The 21,996-nt window shown below is 36.6% G+C and overlaps 1 pseudogene; it reads left to right on the forward strand.

The window, feature by feature from the left end:
* Positions 1 to 1,716: 1,716 nt before the first annotated feature.
* On the forward strand, positions 1,717 to 20,946 carry LOC135786493 (unhealthy ribosome biogenesis protein 2 homolog; annotated as a pseudogene).
* The last annotated feature ends 1,050 nt before the right edge of the window (positions 20,947 to 21,996 follow it).

Here is a 21,996-nt window from a genome sequence, read left to right on the forward strand (position 1 = left end):
TCAATCCGAAGGCTGCAGCCTCCGGAGGTCGCATGCACGTTGCATAGCCTACGTCATCAAGCTTGGTTTATTTAAGTTAACTGAGCATTTAATTTACAAGTCATAAGCATATTATAACAATTTACCATTAACTAAGAATAATAGTCAACTTTATAGTTGTTAATATTCTGAAATAGGCTACGTGTTTATGACGTATGCAGTGGTGCAGGGGCCCTATGCAATTTGCGTAATTTGCGTATAGGAAGGACCTGCACAACGATCCGAGCTCCGCACATGGGGGGGGGGGTTAGGCACAGTGCCAGTGGGTGTTTAGCCATCACATTGGTATCTTTCAATTTAAATTAATTAAGTCTCGCACTTTATTTTCTTTTGCACGTTCCTATGTGCTTTACTTCTGATGGAGATCTGATTATTAATAATGGATATATTTTACTTAAAGTAAAATTGTGTATTAATATATTACACTCTACATTATGCTGGGTTATTTTTAACCCATGCTGGGTACATATTGGACAGAACACATGTCGGGTTATAAATAAACCTATGCTGGGATGTTAACCCATGAGTTGAAACCCAGACCAGCATTGAAACAACAACCCACCAAAGGTTTTAGAGTGTATAGGCCATTTTGCAAGATTTAAACATTGGTCCAGAAACACTTCCTGTTTCAGTTTGTAAGTGTCTTTATTTCACATATATCTTAAAAAAGTAAAAGTAAACTGTCAGGTATTTTAATTTCTGGTAATTACAAGCGTAAACCTACTGAACAACTTCTATGGATTTAGACTTTATAGTATGATTTTAATGTTATGTGTGGGATAGCAAATTTGAAGAAGTGGACATGATGGGTTATGATAAGGTGCCATCTAGTGGGTAATTTCCCTCTGTTCAGATTTTTGTTCTGTAAAAAAATTCTGTAGAAATTACAGTGTTGCTGGCAGCTGGTATGAAGGTATTATTTTAGTTTTATTCTGTAAAGATAATATGATTATAATATAATTTCATAAATATTTTTTCAAGATATAAGACAATGTCAAACAAAGTAAGTCATGTGTTTTTTTTCCATTAGACACAGAAGTATTTAGCTGCCATTTACTCTGGCATTCTTCTAAAGCTAAAAAACCTCTAACACTCTGGCCAGACAAACTAAAACTTTCTCGATTTGCATGAATATCAGTAAAATCAGACTTCTTCCTAACAAAGAGCCACATAAATAACTGACCGTCACCCACAACCTTTTCACTGCTAATGTGTATTGCTCCATTGCTCTATTTGTAACAATTTTTTTAACAGAAATACTACGTTTATAAATGGCAGTAATAGTAATAGCAAATATAGGAAATATATAGTCCTCCTGTATAGTTCAGCAGTGGAGCATTGTGTTAGCAGCGCAAAGGGTCATGGGTTCGAACCCTGGGAACACACATTGAAAAAAAATTATACCTTGCAACGCACTTTAAGTCGCTTTGTATAAAAATGCATATATAAATATATATTTCTATAAATATCAAAACCTATCAGAATGTTAACTGTACAGTAATATTAACAGACGTTGCAACAATTCAGTAGGCCTACATCAAAGAACACAAATGGTTTAGTTAACAAAGCAGTTATCAAAATTATGTGAATTATATAAAATGTAAGAGTTATTGAAATTTGCCTTTTGGTAATGGCTAATTTGTCCTTTTTGTTTTATATTTGTATAGATGGTTATAGATGATAGAGGATTTAAAAATGTACTTCAGGGCTCAGTTCTGTGAGTCTTCACACTGTACTGAACTGTTGCAGTGGCATCTTAACCCCACCAGTTCTCTCTGTGACTTACTGTATATTGAGATATTGAAAAGACATTCAGTGCATCGAACTGGGGACTCGCTTTGCTTGCTCTGGAGAACTTACTGATTTGGCTGGAGATATATATAATGTAGCTGTAGACAAAATACAACACAAAGAGGTGCAGTTTAATTTCTACAGGAAATTGGTTTGCCTTTTATTTAACAATCCCCAGGTGAGCATTCCAGTCTGGTATCGCTGTCTCAAATCTCTCCTCACCCTGAATCACCATATCCTGGAGCCAGATTTAGATGAGCTTCTATCAGCTGTGTGGGTTGATGCAGACAACATGGAAATACGTGTTAGGAAAGCCAGTGAAGCACTTGTGTCGGCTGTTTTGCAAATTTACGCCAAACTCCGACAGCTGCCGAAGCTTTTCGAGGAGTTGCTTGATGTGATCTGTCGGCCAGCGGCGGATGAACTGAGACCGGCGTTGCTGTCCGTCACTATACAGAAGTCTCTGAGTCAGTGTCTGCTGGACACCCCTCCAAGCCAAAATCTTGAAATCTTTTGGCTGATTTTAATAAGGATTCAGTCTTATCTGCTTCCCCACATGGGAGAACAAATGCAAGATTTGGCCCTGAAAGTGTTTTCCATGAGTTTGCTGCTTAATGCTGTTTTATTCAATTTTAAGACCCTGGACAACAGCACCCCAGTGCCAATTGCGAAACAAACACAGAATCTGATGGAGGAGATGCTGAACGTTGTTACAAACTTGCTGAAACAGTTTGAGGAGAATCTTGTCACAGAAGAAAAAATCCAAGACGTGGCCCTTCTTCTTACTCACACATGGGTGGAGGTAGATACCCTTTTCCAGATACACTGTTTCAGATACACATCACAACAACAGGTCACAACTAGTTTAGTGGAGAGAGCCCTCACCCTGAAAAACATTGAGGATCATGACATAACTCCACTTGGTAAACTACTACAAAAACTCCTTGCTCTTCACAAGCTGAAAATGAACTTGCTCAAATCATCCACGGTAACATCAGATGAAGATTCAACAAACAGAAAACTGTTAGCCCAATTTATTGTAAGTAGGCAGGAATTTTTAGTACAGCTAAACAACACTGACCAAATCTGGGACCTCCAGCTTTGTAGCATTAACAGCAACACTTACATGCCAGCCCGCTGGTTTCTCATAGCCTCAAACTTTCCATTAATAGTCCCATATCTCGCACAGAAAGACATTTCGAATTTAGCAGACTACATGCTTATGTCTTTGCTTGAGAGCTTTCGTGTCTCTGGAAACAATTTGGAGAACACTGGGGTCTCTCTTTCCTTAATATCCAGACAATTGCTTGAATCACAAGTTCTTTGTGAACTCCCTGGTATGTACTCCGCGTTGATAAAGTGCATCATCAAGGCATTTTTCGCACTGCTTGACCCTTCGCATGTGCACTTGATCAGCCCTTCGTTTTTAAAACCTTGTGCTGAAATAAGTATGGATGTTGAAGATGGAGAAACCAGTGTGACACCTTCTCTAAAGCGTCTAAAGTCAATCAGTGAGGAGATTTTAAACTCCATCAAACTGAGATCTTCAGTACCCCTATCAAAAACGCAGGTAGATGGTTTTCCATCACTGCTTTAAGTCACACACATCCTGAATGGATATGCGATGACCCCTGAGGATTATTCAGAAGTTTTTTTCTGCTTTCATGGTTAAAAGTAACAGCGCTGCGGGGGTCCTGACTGTAGATGCAGAGATATCCAAGGGGGGACTCTGCATCTTACAGCTCCATCTGGTAACTCTAAGCATGCTTTGCAAAGAATTGATCGTGACACTGGGGAAGAGTAAACAGCTGGATGGGACTCTGACTCATTTATTAGAAATGGCCACATCTGTCATTGAGCCAGCCATTCAGTCTGCACTGATGGGTAAGGGAAGTGGTGTCCTCAGGCAGTCCTTCTCTGTTGAAGTTGTAACTGTAATGCTCAAAAGTGAACTAGAGTTTGTCACCTGGTTCAGAGGAGCTCAGAGGAGGACGGGCTGGTGAAAATATCACGTATGTCATTCTACACTGTAAACCCGAATGCTCAAAGTAATTAATTGTATTTAGTACTGTTAACTTAAATCATTACAATTAGTTCAAATTAATTAACCTTGTTGAGTATTTAGAACTTTCAGATATTTATAAGTTTGTAAAAATTAAACTTTTTAAGTTAGATGAATACATGTTGTTTTTTAATTTGCACTAACTGTCTCTTTAATGTACTCCAACTTAAAATCCCTCAGTTTAGAGATTTTGCGTCTGACGTCATCCGTGTTCACACAAGCTGCTCGCATTGAGTTCTTCTCCTCAAGATGACGGATCGGTCGCTTCATGGGGTGCTGTAAGTCCTTTAAACTCAATGTATCAATTCTAAAGGCCATTATGTTTACTTTTCATGTACGTACTTGTGTTTAACAGTTAGATGTGATGTAAATATGATATTTTTAGATGCGTTGTCACATTGTTGCTGTCTTTTGTGAGTAATGCCATATTTGGCTAGGGAATTTAGTGACTGCAGTACTGGAAGATTCCAGTAGGGGGCGTGGACAGGTGACTAGGGTCAAGCACGCGTTCCTGTAGTATCATAGAACAATACACTGATCGAGGGAAACTCAGCGTGTTTGTTTGTCTCTTATACCTGTTCCCTTATTGCAGGTAAAACCCCTAGAAAACCTATTATTTATTGCTTTAATGCTTCAGTGACTGTTGTGGGAATTATTATGACTTTGTTTTATGCACTTTATTAGTTAAAAAGTAGCTAAACTGTGTTTAATGAAAAGTAGGTCACGCGTGGCGCACGTGAATCACCCCCCCCCCAATGTTACGATAACTTGAGCGTAATGGTTGTGGTCTAAATGATTATTTCTAATGATGTGTATATTAAGGTTATGGCAATGCAAGTTTTATATGTATTGATCAGGATTTTTAGTTTGTGTTTATACTATTAGTTGATGTGTTAAGTGACTGGTCTAAAAGTAATAAACAGTGGTTAATGTGAATCGTTGTGCACATGGCTGTTTAAGTGATTAACTGAATAATGAGACACACATGTATACATGGGCGGAAATCCCGGGGGGGTCGGGGGGGACAGGACCCCCCTATCTGAGGGTTGTCCCCCCTAAATTATCATTGGAATATGTGTATTGAAAATAATTTAATGATTTATAATACTTAAACTAGTTGTGTAAGAAGTGAAACAATACAAATGCAAACGGAGCAACAACAAAAAAACGTTTTAAATATTTGGATTCCCCCTCCCTTGCCTCACAGTGGTTTGGTCCACTGCCCACGCCCCTTTTACCTCACCACCACACATTCCGGTGGTAGAGAAGTGTACGGAGCCGACGCGTTAATAAGCTATATACAATACAACGTTTCCCATCACTTATCAGTTTATCCTCATATGTTTTAAAACTGGACTATTTTGACATATAAACATGAACATATTTCGTTTTCTGAGAACAGAAGCAGATAAACGATCAAGAAAACATTTTTATGCATTCATGCAGAGGTGAGGCAGAGCTGAAAGTAACAAATTACATTTACTCACCTTGCTGTAACTGAGTTTTTTGTGTACTTTTACTTTGAGTAGTTTTTAAAATCTGTACTTTACTTTTACTTAAGTATGTTTAAAGTATTGTTGGTTACTTCGCTACATGTTAAATCATATCCGTTACTGAGTAAAAATAAATAAAAAAGTAAGGTGATAAAGACGCGCCACGGTCGGATGATTGATTGATGGGCGGGGGAACTCGCAAAAAGAACCATGGAGAGGGACGAGACAGGCGCAGGCTAATGCAGACCCTCAATTCAATTCTTACGAAAGAAACCCCTGGCCATTGACGCAAAGCGATTGTTTCATTCAGGTAGGGTTCATGCTCTTGAGTACGGAGTTTGAGAATTGCCGACCGTGTTTAACCGCTAATTTGCACGATGCATTTTTAATACATGCGCATTATCTTCCGAGGTCTAGCAGCTTCGCGTCAAGTCAAACAACTTGAGAACGTCCTCGAGAATGCGCAGATCATTAGACATTGCAGAGAGAGAGAGAGCGCGAGAGAGATAGATTGAAAGACATCAGGTACACAGGTCTGGGAGCTAATAAACGTGTAAAGGATGTATAGTGTATAGCCATGGCACTCATCTCATTATATGTTCATTTATGTATATAGTTTAATAACAATGTATGTTACCAGCAATACATCAATTACAACCTTCATATAATGATTGTATTTACTAGCTGCTGACCTCATATTATTTTTGCTTCAAAAGTGCATAACTCACCTGTAAAAATCATTAAATAATTCCATAAATGTTTCTTAGTTATAAAAAGCTTTTTATTTTATTAACATTTGTTATTGCACTTTAATTGTAGAGATGTTTACAATTAAAAACATAGTTTGAGATGTATATATCCTTCCTTTGTGAACTATACTAGAAACCTCTCCCCGCTGTAAAAAAGTAACTCTTAAAATTAAAATGACCTTTTACTTGAGTAGATTTTTAGACCAGTAACTTTACTTTTACTTAAGTAAAATATTATTAAAGTAACTTTACTTTTACTTAAGTAACATATTATTAAAGTAACTTTACTATTACTTAAGTAGAAAATTGTATTACTCTTTTCACCTCTGCATTCATATGTATTAAAATTAAATTTGCGTCCGTTCATAGAGAAAGAGAAACGTTTTCTATCTGTACCCATTTCCTTGCAAGTACAATTTTGCCTGTATTATTGGTGTCCCCTTCAAAAATTGTTCTTGAAAAATTTTATGTTTATTGTCCCCCCCAACATTTAGATGAGATTTTCGCCCCTGCATGTATACTATTAATTAGGGATGCACCGATAGGATTTTTTGGGCCGATACCGATTTAAACAGACAACTTCTGGCCGATACCGATGCCGATACCGATATTAAACACTTGTATACAATACTATACAGTTGGTCTATTTGCTAGTTTATTTCTGCATCAAATTATTTTTACCGAACATGGATTTGATCTAATTAACATTCAACTGACCAACATAATAAGAGAGACACAAATTAAGCTAAAACAAATATAATAAGACAGCATGACAACCTTCAAAGGTGGTTTTTGCTGTTCAGCATTTATTTTATTAACAACATTAACTCGTTTTTTACATATAATGGATTTCTTTATGCAGTTAATTAATAGGCCGATACCGATTGTTTTTCTCGTGCTATTGCCGATATGCCGATGGTTTCAAATTCATCAAAAATCGGCCGATAAATATCGGCGGCCGATACATCGGTGCATCACTACTATTAATATGCATTATATTGCATTTGTCAATGTATGTGTTTTAATGAGAGAGAATTGTTGCGTTTGCTACCTGTTTATTTTTAGATCCTGCTTGCTATTACTGTTTGAATCATAATGTTTAACCATGTAAATGTTTCTTTTCAGATTTCAAATAAGATGATAGACTGGGAGTGCAGGGTGTAAAAAGATTCATCGTTCAAGACTCCACCTCCTCAGACACCACAGACTAGAACATATGCTGCCTTCACGTGCTATCGTAATTATGGTAAATACCAAAATCCCACTTGGAAAATGCACATGAACACCCATCATGTGGTATTTTCCACTGAGCAACTCGTAAAATATTTTGATGCCCGAGTTGCCGAGATGAGATTACCTTTGACCTTTTCAAAATGGCGGAGAGCTGCAGCAACGTCGTGAATGGTTGAATGACAACAAAAGCAATGGTAAATACCAGTTCACAAATGGAAAATGCACTTGAACGCAGCAAACTGGTAAATTCTAGTTCACAAATGGAAAATGTCATCTTTCCCATAGCACGTGAAGGCAGCAATAGACACTGCTCAAAAATAAGTCCACTTCCATGTATGTATCCTGATTGCCCCTGCATGTTTCACATATTCGGTGAACTCAAAAGTCACCTGTGTAGAAGCCATGTAACGGATAATTCCTAATAAGTGATGTACTAAATTCTGGCAGCATCATTTTCATGTTCTTAATCTTTTTTGTTCCTTGTTTTTTAGGGGTGTGCAAAAAAATCGATTCACATTAGAATCGCGATTCAAGCTTTGCCGATTCTGAATCGATTCATAGAATTCCAAAAATCGATTCATACATTTTTTTGTAATGCCGTTTTACTATTGTCCTGAAATGAGTTTATCTCAGTATTCCCATAGATGAAGCCGCGTCGTATTCACTCTGACGCCTGCACACTCGTCACAGTGTTTCCCACACATTGACTTTACTTGGGTGCTGTGCCTAGTTATATTAACAAGTGCCCAAGTATTTCTGGCGTCAAATTTTGTCTTTTTTGTTTTTCTGTGATGATGACACTCTTTAATAATGACATTTTGTGTGCGACATGATGAGCTCGGTGTCCGTTCACGTGCTCTCTGTTTCGCAATGAATTGGGATGCGACGCGAACAAGCTCGTGTCACATTGTATCCTTCATGTTTCTGAACTTGAGCAGAGTTTTACCATTAGAGGACTTCACGGAGCACCCGCGGACCGTATGGTTCCGGGTTTGTATTTGAAATGGTCAGTCAGGTCCGGGTCAGTCAAAGTTAAATTACTTCGGGTCCCGATCTGATTAGTGAGTAAAACCCGAGTCGATCGGAGAATGACCGTGAGCGCTACCGTGCTAAAGCTCGCGTGCAGTTTCAGCGTGCCGACGGTTTCTATGGCGATATAAACGGGCTCTTTTCTAACATTATTAATAAACCATATCTTTTCCAAAATCTATTGCACTGAACGAGCAAAGCTCAAGCTGACTCAAGATTTACAAAACGCAAAGCTGTAATGTAAAGTCCCCTGTCACTGGGACAGCAAGCAGACTTTTGAATCTGAAATAATGAGTGGATTTAGCTTTTTTTTAATTGGCAAGAGAGAAATAGAGAGGGACTTTCCTTGCTTCTGCTCTATCTAATAGACATAATAACCATTATAACACCAGTCACATTTATAATCTATAGACCTGCACTGTCTATCATTCATATACTATATTATTGTATTTAATAGAGTTTGATAAAAGGGGTCATCTAATTGCTTCATATCAGTTTTTATTTTTGCATAAAGACATAAAGTAATATCAAACTACATTTAATTTGTTGTGTTTCTTTTCTTTAAAATTGTATATCTCCTACAATCAGTCACATAGGAAGAAGTAAACTACATTTACATACTGTGAATCGTTTTTTAAAATCAAGAATCGTTTTTGAATCGAAAATCGATTTTGAATCGAATCTTGAGCCTAAGAATCGGAATCGGATCGAATCGTGATTTTTTCTGAATCGTGCACCCCTATTGTTTTTTAGCTTGAAGATTCTGAAGTGCACATTGAGAAAGAGCCACTGGAGCAATATACGGTTGTGCTTTACAGCTCTAATGGCCAAATGCATAGTGACCCAGTGAATGTCTCTGTTGTTCTTGAGGACGAATTGGTCACCACCCACAACCAACTTCCAGAGGCCTTTCTTGTCCTGTTTGGATTCCTGTATGCTTTTCACATACATATTCCTAAAGGACTTGCAAAAACATTTGTATTTGTGCAAAACACTTTTGCTTGGCATGGAAGATGGGAAACTGTCTCCTAGCCTGCAAACCTTAAAGAACGAGTTGATATGAAGCATACCGGTAACTTGTACTACCTCAGCACACACAAAAGACAAAAGAGTTACTTAAATGTTATCTAACTGATGTTACTTTGATTTTTTTTACTTGTATCTACTTAGTTCTTATTGACAAGTTATTGTATTAACAAACCAATTCAGTTTAAGAAATTGTCATGTTTAATGCAACTGTGTGGTGTTAATATATGAAGTTGGCTGTTAAGCATTCCTTGCTCATTTCTTATTTTATAAAATGCTGTTAAACAGTTTTGTTACTTTGTTACCTTGAACCCATTAAAAGGGTAACTTTACTTACCCTTGGGTTGCTAAACAGACTTTAATTTTTGACTGCAGATTGTATCACATTTGTAAATTTAAGAGAGATGTTTAATGCAACTGTCTCATGCTAGTTTAAATGTATGAAATTTGCTGTGGAGCAATCCTTTTGTGAAATAAATTGCCAAAATTTTATTACACATGTCATGTGTTTCTGTGAAATTGCTGAAGCATTTTCATAAAAATTTTAGAAGCTGATTTAACTTGATATAGAAAATAAACAATTTGCTTAGCAAGAACTCAAATAGAAAAGTATAGTAAATGACACATTTGATTTGCAAGAACTCAAAATACACAAGTTTAGTAAATTAAATGTTTGAGTTGCAAGAACTCAAAATATAACTGTGTAGTAATTAAAATGTTTGATATGCAAGAACTCAAAATATAACTGTGTAGTAATTAAAATGTTTGTGTTAACTTACTTAGTACTTTCAGTTAGGTCCAATTAACATAAATGAGAACCAGAAACTCAAAACGTATAAGTTCTGCATAATTAAAATCAGGATCATCAAAACTCAAAAGATTTGAGGCAACTGATTACCTCAATTTTTTTGAGTATTTGCAACTTATTCGGGTTTACAGTGTACAGGAGCTTTTTTCAGCAGATCTTAAAGGAGCTGTGTCCAATGGACTTCCTAGTTTCCTCCATTAACTATCTTTGTGCATTTTATACGGCTGTAAAAAAGATCAAAGCTGAAGATCTTGGAGAAATCCATGCTGAGATTTTGAGAAGCATCCATGCATTGCTGTCAGGTGTGTAGTGTGATCTTTTTTACTATTTTTTTGTCTTTTCTCATAAATCTCACTGGTTTATGTGTGGCAACTGTATAACTACTTTCCAGTTATCTATACTATAAGAAGTTTCACCTGTTTGAGATGAATGAGCAATGTTTTGGAGCTCTGCTTGTTTGATTTGTGTTTCAGGGTCTTGGATGTCTGTATCAGAAGTGAAGGAGCTGGAGGGAGCAGTAAAGGAGCTGCTTGATCAGCTAATTGAGGACTGTACTGAGGAGCAGTTTCATTTGTTACTGATGATACTTAGAGACGGGCTTGTTGTGTCGAAGGTTGAAGAAGGACATCACACTGTAAGACCATTTGTGTAGTAGTGTTTCTTACTGCATTTTTATATTTATTAATCTGGATCTTAACAGAAACATACTAACTATCTATCTATCTTATCTAATTTGTCCACTCATATCTGTTTAATAACAATGGTGATTTCATAGTGTCCCATTGAAGTTGTCAGATCTTAACTGGCCCTTTTACGTGAACTTCCTATCTTAGGTTCTCACAAGATCAAAAGAGATCCTGTCTAATACAGTAAAAAGTGTTTTATAGTTAGTAATGTAATTCAGCCCGAAGTGTTGTTTATGATCAGATTTATCTTGAAATCGATTTTGACAGCTTTCTAAGGGACATATTGACTGATATCTTGTTTTTAAATGATGTCTTTCACAGGAGATTCTGTCAGCTGTGACTCTAACAAAGCAACTCACTCGCTGTCGGTTTCCAGAGCATTGCTCAAAGGCGTTTTGGCTCATCACTCCACAATTCATATCTACTCTCATTGTAAGTATTTTAGTATCTGCCTTCAATTTGTTTTTCCTTTTCTTTTTTTTGAGATTGAGATTAATAACACATGCATTTCTGTTTGTACTAGTTTATCTTTATGCCATTTTCATTTGAATCTTATCCAAGATGGCACAATCATTATAGCCTGTGTAAAACATCTGCATAAATAGATGATCACACTACACTTTCTATTATTGACTTCCAATCATAAACACAGGTCACGTGAAATTTTGTTCAATACAGCTTTAAAATGCAAAACAACAATAACAGTGCAAGCACAAAGGAATCCATGATGTGTAGATTTAGCATTATGGCTTCACATGTTTCCCGAGGGAAGTGCAGGGGGTTGGTGAGTTAATAAAAATAATTACAATTAATCATAAAATGTACTTAAATAGTTTTAAAATTAAAAAACTTACACAAAAGATATTCTCTGTTTGTTTAATCTGAATGTCACTTGAGTATAACACAACACCACAATGGGTTGGTTTTGTTATGGGGATGAGTGAAGGATGAACCCAAGTGCAGACAGAGATGAACACTGAAGACTTTTATTATACAAAACAGAAAATAAAACCCACGAGGGGGCAAAACAATATAAACAGGATGACTTAAGACAGAAGGAGTGAACACTAAACTAGACAAGATACAAGACTACACTATAACACTAAACAAGATAACACTAAACTAGACAGAACACTAAATATGCAATAAACTTGACTTAGACTTGACTTTAACTAGACAGAGTACCTACGAGAATGATACACAATGCACAAGCACAGGACAATGAAAACAAGAGGATTAAATGGGGTAACAAATCAAGAGGGGAGCAGGTGATAAGAATCAAACAATAATGAGGAGGATGACAAGGGAGCGGGGTAAAAGAGACAAGACACAGGGAACACGTGGTCCAGTAAACCAATACTAAGACCATGTGAACCCACACAAAACATGGGTCTGTCATGATTCTGCCACAAGACTAGATTAAACAAAGGACAAGATGGCAGAACCATGACAGGTTTCCCGGACAAGGTTTAGGTTAAAGGGCCACTCCACGTTTTTGAAAATATGCTCATTTTCCAGCTCCCCTAGAGTTAAACAATTGATTCTTACTATTTTGGAATCCATTCAGCTGATCTCCTCGTCCGGCGCTAGCACTTTTAGCATAGCTTGGCACAATCCATTGAATCTGATTAGACCATTAGCATCGCGCAAAAAAATAACCAAAGAGTTTTAATATTTTTCCTATTTAAAACTTGACTCTTCTGTAGTTACATTGTATGGAGCCCCTAAGGGGACATGGAGAAAAAAATTAATTAAGTTTAGTTTAATGTGCTCACGTGAAACTTTCATGTGCTCACGCGAAACTTTCATGTGCTCTCGCAAAACCTTCATGTGCAGAACATTTTTAAAGTTTAGTTTTGCGTGCTCACGTGAAGCTATCGCGCGAGCACGCGAAACTATCGCGTGCTCACCTGAAACTATTGCGCGCGCACGTGAATGCGAAAGTTTCACGTGTGCGCGCGTTAGTTTCATGCGAGCACGCGAAACTAAACTTTAAAAAAAAATTCTGCACATGAAGGTTTTGCGTGAGCACATGAAAGTTTCACGTGAGCACATGACGTGAGCACATGAAACTAAACTTTGATTTTTTACTCCAATGTCACCTTAGGGGCTCGGTAACATTGTGTATTAAGACTGTGTGATTTTCTAGGCAGATATGTATAGGAACTATACTCTCAAACTGGCGTAATAATCAAGAACTTTGCTGCTGTAACCTGGATGCAGCAGGCGTAGTGATATTATGCACTGCTTGAAAATAGTCCCCTGCTATTGAAAGGAACCAAGGGGACTATTTTCGGGCAGTGCGCCCGAAAATATCGCAAATTTAAATTTTCTGTCAGTCTTAGTACACGATGTAACTACAGAAGAGTCAAGTTTTAAATAGTAAAAATATCAAAACTCTTTGGTTATTTTTAGTGCGATGCTAATGGTCTAATCAGATTCAATGGATTGTGCTAAGCTATGCTAAAAGTGCTAGCGCCAGACCTGGAGATCAGCTGAATGGTTTCCAAAACAGTAAGATTCAAATGTTTAGGGGATCTGGAAAATGAGCATATTTTCAAAAAAGTGGAATGTCCCTTTAAACCAGGACTAGGCCTTAGTTATATTAGGATATTTAAGTAGTTTTTACAAAAAACCTTACAAAAACAATACAGGTGGGCATCTTGAGACAAAACAATGGCACTGATATAATTTAAGATGTATCAGGACAAGGTGTTTTTAAATTAAGGCATCTCAAACATGCATTTTAGGCTGGGACTCTGATAAGCCCTGCCCGGGAAACCGCCCCAATATGTTGGGAAACCACCCAATATGTCAGAAATCTGAATTTGGATGCTTAAACATGCATGTGCTTAAATTATCATATAGGTCAAGGGGGTTTGGCTAACAAAAAGTTTGAAAACGCCTGCCTTAGAACAAAGTTTGGAATTTATAACAAAATGACACTAAATACCCAATATTACCATTGATTTGTGTTCTGCCTTCCAGTTTTGCCAACAATTACACACTTAATATTAAAATACAAAATATTAAAATACAAAAATATGCCCTTAACTTTTTGCACTTTAACATGTGCAGTGCTCAGTCTTTACTATGGCTTTATTTCTTATGGATTTTTGCATACCATAAATCACATCACGTAGCTTAGTCTCCCTGTCGTAATTCTCTTATGTACATGTTGGTTTAGCATTAAAATTCATCTGCCTGGAAAAGCCAGGTTTCAAAGTCTTGTCTATTTCACTGAGCGAAACGCTGCGTGTGTGCCGCTTGTCAGGTTACTTTTATCATTGCATCTTTTTTCTCTGCTGCTTGCGGAGATACAGCATTAGAAAGGTTTACATTGCCACCACGACCAAAAGCTTTGTTTATCTGGTGTGGCTTACACTCCTAAAATATCTTTAGGGCACAAAAAACACAAGCTCTGTAATCTTCACTTTTGACATGAATATTTTATATCACTGGTGTCAAGTTTTGCTGTGCAGTTTGAAAGGTGTTTTTCATGGTTGAATGATTGATTTATGTCTGAAAAATGTCAGCCTAAGAGCTGTGCAATACGGCATCACATTCTTCACTGATGAAGAAGGACTATAACCTTTTCTCCATAGCACAGCTATTGTAAGACATTAAGAGATGGGTCAGTATTTAAAGGGATATAGTTCACCCAAAAATGAAAAATGCTGTCATCATTTACTCACCCTCGTGTTGTTCTAAATTCATACAGGTCTAAAACATCATGAGGTTGAGTAAATGACAGAATTGTCCTTTTTGGGTGAACTATCCCTTTAAATTAAAATAATTATTGGAATAAAATGCACAACAAATAATAGTTTCTATGTGAATATGAAATTCGCGTCCTTGATTATAGTCAAATCTCTCATAATTTTCTTACCTCGTGTCATCCAGGAAAACTTTTTTTTGCACAAAACTAAGCTTAGTTACACAAACTAAGCTTTATTTTAATTAAAATATCATTTAGAATATCCATAAAAATAACTTTCACACATCTCTATTGTTTCCCTTCTGTAGACATTTATTAACCCACTGGATTAAGATTACTTTTGGTGATGAAGTACTTGTTCATTATGTGCTTTTTGGAGCTTTAGCATGATGAGGATACAATGATGGCATTGTAATATAAAGTTATTAATTTCTGTTCAACAAATGATTGAAAGTCATGTACATCCTGCGATTAGTATGAACTTGAAGTCATTTTTAGTTTAAGTTTTACTTTCACAGTATCCATTTGATAGTCATGAACCAGAGCAAATCCGAACATTCCCAGTGAATTTCACAATCTGTCTGTTTTCAGTTTGTGATAAAGGAGTCCAGCAAGCAACCTCCTCTAACCCGTGCACTGACGATACCAACCCTGGAGGCTTTGACCGTCCTGCACCGTCAGGGTGAAACAAAACTCTCAAATCCACACCATGTTGTTATGGTGCTGGGTGCTGTGCAGTTTGTGCCTCTTGACAGCCATTCAATGGAAGAGTACCATGCTGCTTTTGAGGCCATCCATGAAGTCTTATTTGCAGTTATCTTGTGCTACCCTCAGGTGAGTGCCTAGCGACTTTTAGAGCAAAGCAACACCATGGGTATGGGTTTAATTCCCAGGATACAAAAATATGTGATGTTAGCTGCTTTACATCAAGCATCTGCAAAATGAATAGTTTTTAAGAAGTACTGTAGCTTAACCTTGATAAGACCTATTAGTTAAGTTGAATTATATTTTAATTTGATTCAGTGAATCACCCAAAGGCTGTGGATGTAAAAACTGTGCCAGCTGCTGCTATCGTATTTTTTTTTTACTTCTTTTATCAGCTTAAGTAGCTTTAGGAAAATGATTTAATAATATGCCTTTCAGTGTTTATTTCATAAACATGCCCAAAATACTGTGCTGGATGAAATAAAATTCGCAATGCCTGGAACAAAAATAAAATCTGTTTTGGTGAACACTGAATAGCTGGATTTTCCAGAGAAATCATGGATTTTTAGAGGAGTCAGGAGTGTAAAAGTAAAATGCTAAGTAGTTAAAAAAGGCTCATTCTAAGATAATAAACACAATACAGTTTATTTTGTAAGGTCTTTATACACAACTAATAATATAGTTATTTATGTTATATTGCATTTTTGTCAAGATATCCTTATAAAAGGTACACAATGTACCTTTAATAGGTGTGGAAATTAGCATTTAGTGGTTGCCATGATGGGAGATACTTGCCAGAGGGCAGAAGAATCCCCAGAGGAGTCTGATAGGTGAGAAATGCTGGGATAGGGATTCAGTTCTCTGTGTTGCTTTGCCCAGTGAGTCTTCCAAGATTTGAGATGCTTATAGGATAAACTAGGATTTTGGACTTTGGTGGACTTGAATTTATAAAGAAGTGAAAGAACAGCACAAAGTCAGGTTAATAGGTGTCACTCAAAGTATGGTGCTTTGTGCTGTATTTCTTCCAGCTAGTTAGCATAGGCATATTTAAATAAACAGGTTTTAACAAGAACTTGCACAAATTACTCTCTTAATGAATGCATCAAAGAGTGAAAGTATGGGTTTTACAATTTCTAGCTCATTGATAAACGTTTTAAATCTTGTTTGTGTTAGACTTGAAAATTAAGCTGGGATTTCTCAGCCGTTCAAGAATCACAGTTGAAACTAAACTCAGCTGTGCACCAGTTTTACAAACGTCAGTCTGTTGTTCACATGTTTGCAGGTGATGCTGAAGGCTTTTCCCATCTTCCTGAATTGCTTTTATCGCCTGGTTTCTTCAGTCATGCATGAAGGCAGACAGAAGGGAGAGACTGACAGAGGTAAGCACGCTCGTCGTATGATATTTTTAAAGGTCCCGTTTTACCTGTGTTTTTTTGAAGCTAGGATTGTTTATGGTGCGCAATATAACGTGTTCATGTTTTGTGTGTAAAAAAAACACACAATTTATTCATCTTTATATCGCTGTTTTCACTAAAAACAGGCTGTCTTCCTTGTTTTATGAAGTCCCTCCTTCAAACGTAACAAGTTCTGATTGTGTAGCTTGTTTAGTGTGTTGTGATTCGACAGCAGCTTAAGGGTTGTAATAGTTGTGCGTAGGTCCTACGGGGTAGCCACGACGACGTAGGTCGGTTTTCATTTATACTGTTGCATCGTAGTCCGCGTCGACGTGCAAACACACACGCAGACCGCTGGTAGGCAGTAACCAAGCGTGTAACCACAATAGCAGCGCGAACGTCAAAGAAGAAGAAGCTTAGCACAAACGAAGAAGAAACCTCAACTTGTTGTGTATAATTTGAGAAGACCAGCAATGATGGAATTAAATATACAACGACTTTTGATGCAGTTTGAGTTAAATCACTCCTCAACTTGGCTCATCTTTGTTTTCACCGTCACAAACGGAAATACCTATGACGGTGAAAACGCACGACTATAAATCGGGCTTTAGCTTGCCGTTAGCTTAGCTGGCGACTGACGTATTCCTGTGGGTGGAGTTTAGTGAGAAACTCTTATTTTGACGTCATTCAATCGGTAAGTAGAGGGCTGTAGTCCAAACCGACCGTTCGCTGTAGGCTTTGAAAGGGGAATTCTGTTAAAGAAAATATATCGCCTGGCAGTGAACTTTGAGATGTATAATTTTAGAGGTATTATTTATGGTCTAAAAGCAACATTACACAATAACTAAAATTTGAAAAGTGGGATCAGGAAAAAATGGGACGGACCTTTTAAAAAAGCCATTTTAGATGAGTTTCAAAATTTTTCATTATGCAAACTTAGGTTAGATTTAAATATGTACTGAAATGTTGAAGTAGCAGTTCTTTAAAAAAAAATGTTCAGTCGCCATTGTGTAAATCAGTAATTCAAATTGAATCTGCCTTTCACTTTATTATTGTTATTATACCGTATAAATGTCAGGGTCATATTTCTTGATGTTAATCTTCTAGCCATCACTTTGCTGTAACATCTTCTCCAAGCAAACTCGTATGCAAACAAACAGATTTAACTTCAAATGCATCCTTTGTCTGCTACTATTGTTGGCTCTTCAGCTGTCTGTCAGAATAAGAACAGTGTGTGTGATGCTGGCAAGGTATTACAGTACATTTGCTGCTTCAATGATTTTAAAGTGTCCTATTCTCAACCAATAATCATTGCGTATCAATGGAACAAGTTGCCCTGACATCATCTCAAATAAAAAATGTATTTGAGGTATGATTTGTCAAACACCTTTCTCAGCTGTGTTCAGAGAGATGGTTGCAGTCTGTGGTTCTGTGGATTGAATTTCAAAAACAAAGTGAAGAAAAATCTAAAAGCACGATGGGGAGCAAAGCCTTGTGTTTAATCCTTAAGCTTGGGGCTCAACATGTTTTTTTTTTGTACTGAAACATATCCCTAAAGAAAATTAGAAATTAAAACTGCTTTTTAACTGCACTGTAGTATCTGTACATTTTGTCTTTATTTCTGAGAATGATTTAAATTTTTTTGACATCAAAACCCAGTCCGATCCTAATGTTATCAGAAGTAACATAACCCTTAAAATTCAATGAGTTTCACTTTTAATTTGAGGTTTTAGATCATCTTACTGTTACTTACATAAAGCATGAGTTTGATGGCATGAACAATCCCTCTCACTGCTATATAAAATAGTTATATTACCAAGATTCATATTCATATATTAACTAGTCATATGCTACACAAATGAAAAATGTATTTACAATTACATTTACATGAGCGGTTCTTCTTCCAGCCTGTGAGAAAGACAAAGAATATCTCGTGAAGTGTGCCATGCTGGTGGAGAGAATGTACACTCACATTGGCAGTGTTGCTGAAGATTTTACAGTCATGTCTTCATTCATGGTGGCACAGTATGTCAGTGCTCTACAAAGGGTAAGATCATGTTTAACACTATTTTATAGGTTGTCTATTAAAATGCATGTGATCTATAGATATGAACAAATGCAAAACCCTCTAAGTGCATCGTAATGAGTATTTTTTATTAGGCTCTATGTTCACAAATTTTTCTTGAATGACAATGAAAAGGTTATTAGTCAGTAATTGAAATATTATTTTCACAAATGGAACTTTAGTCATTTCATTAGTATTTAACAAACTTGACTGATGCACCGATAGGATTTTTTTGGACCGATACCCATTTAAACAGACAACTTCTGTCCGATGCTGATACCGATATTAAACACTTGTAAACAATACTATACAGTTGGTCTATTAGCTAGTTTATTTCTGCATCAAATTATTTTTACTGAACATGGATTGGATCTAATTAACATTCAACTGACCAACATAATAAGAGAGGCACAAATTAAGCTAAAACAAATATAAGACAGCATGACAACCTTCAAAGGTGGTTTTGGCTATTCAGCATTTATTTTATTAACAACATTAACTCATTTTTTAGATATAATGGATTTCTTTATGCAGTTAATTAATAAACAATCGGTATCGGCCTTTCTTGTGCTATTGCCGATATGCCGATGGTTTCAAATTCATCAAAAATCGGTCGATAAATATCGGCGGCCGATATATCGGTGCATCACTACTCTCTTTAGTTACACGCTTTTCTAGACAAAAATCTCCACTTCAAGAAAAGTCTTATTGAATTATTGGAAAATGATGCAAACCCACGATGGCAATACGGCACGATGTGAAGCTGAGCAGACATTGCTCTGACTGTTATTTTAAGACATTTGACAGATTAGGTGTGCGTTTATCAAAAAATAATGCATACCCGTAGAACGACAAATCAGAATGAAGCATTCAACCGCCACTTGGTATAAACTAATGTCTAAACAAATATATTCAGCAACCTTAAAGCAACACTATGTAGTTTTTTTTACCTTTAAATAATGTCTCTAAAATTATTTCAGTGATAGAACAACTTTTAACTGGACAAATTGTACTGTTGCTGCAACCTGAGCAGCCTCCTAGCTGCTACAAGCACCCTCTGAAAGTGGCGGTGGAGGGTAGAGCACACAGCCCCGCCCCTCCCCCTGCCTGCAGAAGAGTGTCTGATACCAGGCACTGTTGCGCTTTTCTACCACATGGGGGAGCTGTAAGTCATTTTTACATGGAAACTACATAGTGTTGCTTTAATTCTTCTTCCCTGCACTCAGAAGACTTTGCTGAAAAAGCAGCATTTTGTTCAATGGATTCTGCCAGCAAAACATTATTTCTGAATTCCCTGAGGCCAGGGTTAGATGGATTTAAAGCAAAACATTTGATGAACGTATAATACGTGCTGAGAGCATTTGGTCAATATCATTATCTCATTTTTGACGGAGGTGGTGTTAAGTGTCTTTTACATCTAAGATCTCTTCATATTTTCCCTTTAATTGTTTGTTCTAGTCTGGTGGGAGTGCCTCTTTGAAGTTTGTTTTCTCGATTGGCACTCGAATAACTAAATCTGTTTGAAGAATCTTCCCACACTGTATGATTTTAGGTCGTCCACTGGGTTTTGTGCTATGTCATACACTCTTGGCCATAACACCTTTCATTTGGAAACTAAATTATAACAGACAAAATCAGAGCTTTCTATGCATGTGGTTTCAAAGGAAGCAAAAGAGCAACACACATTGCTCAAGGACATGTAAAAGCCAATTGTTTTTGTCAGCTTGCAGTGTAATATGCGTATGACCTTCTAACTGACCTGAGATTTCTGCACAAAACAATTTTACATAATGCAGATTGCTGAATAATTCCTATCATTGTAAATCTTAACTACAGTTTTCTGTATTATTCTTAGGTGACACTTCAGCCAGAAATCAAGGCACATCTGACAGAGGGAATATATTGTGTACTGGACCGCTGCGTTGAACAGGACATAAAATTTTTGAACACCACACTTCAAATGGGAGTTAAGGAAGTGTTCAGTGAACTGTACAGTAGCTACACACACTATCATAAATCTCAAAGGCAAGGGGAAGAAAAGTATACTGTCTGATGTACATTTATATGTAGAAGTGTATCCTCAGCCTCAAATAATCTGTGTAAAATATCTGTAATTAGTTTTTACTTTCACTTCAATGTACTATGTGACAGGCATGGCAAGCTTGCGTTTATACTTTTATAATCAAACCTATTTTTAGAAATGTTTAAAAACAGAAATGTTATTCAGTGTTCATATACTGAAAAAGGGGTAACACTCTAAAATAAAGTTGTATTTGTTAACATTAGTAAATGCATTAACTAACATAAACTAACAATGATACAGCATTTATTAAGCTTGGTTTGTTATTTTCGGCATTTACTAATATATTTTAAAATCAAAAGTTGTAACTATTAACACTGGTTAATGCAACGTTAACTAACATACTAACAAAAAAAAGAAAAATTGTATTGTTCATTGTTAGTTAACTAATTAATTTACTAATGTTAACAAATACAAGCTTTTTTTAATGTCACAGAAGAAAGGAAACTGAAAAAAATAAGTTCTTTTCAGGGACTGAAAATGTACAAATAAAAAAATGCAATTACAGTTTTTTTCCTCATGTTAACAAAGTAAGTTTATTATCTGTCTAGTATTACTGCTCTAAATCAGTTTTAGTTAAAGGTTGTGTTAGCTGAATGGTTACGTATCTGACTTGACAACTTGATATCTAGAGATGCGTCATATCTAGTTGTTAAAATCCCATCTCATGATCATGTGTCTGTGCAAGCCAATTAACCTGAGGTTGGTCCAGGTGGACTCTGTAAAATTAGGATACTGTAAAAGTGTCATTTAAATGACAAATAACCAATTAAAAATGTACCCCAACAGACCTGTGTTGTAAATCAGTGTTAAACATTTATAGAGCAATCAATCTTAAATGCTCTTGTGCATCAACCTATTTAGCTGTTCTGCATTATATAACAGCATTGCTTTGATCATTTTGTTCTTGAAGGGACACACCACTTTTTTTGAAAATATGCTCATTTTCCAGCTCCCCCAGAGTTAAACATTTTTACAGTTTTTGGAATCCATTCAGCTGATCTCCGGGTCTGGCGTATATGTCATCATTGTCAAGGCAAGCACGAGGGCAGGAATTCCCTATAGCACTTACTATAACATTAGTGGTTAAGCAGGTGGAGATGATGATTCCTACACAT

The sequence above is a fragment of the Paramisgurnus dabryanus genome, chromosome 20 (genome assembly GCF_030506205.2).
Source record: "Paramisgurnus dabryanus chromosome 20, PD_genome_1.1, whole genome shotgun sequence".
Classification (NCBI taxonomy): Eukaryota; Metazoa; Chordata; class Actinopteri; order Cypriniformes; family Cobitidae; genus Paramisgurnus; species Paramisgurnus dabryanus.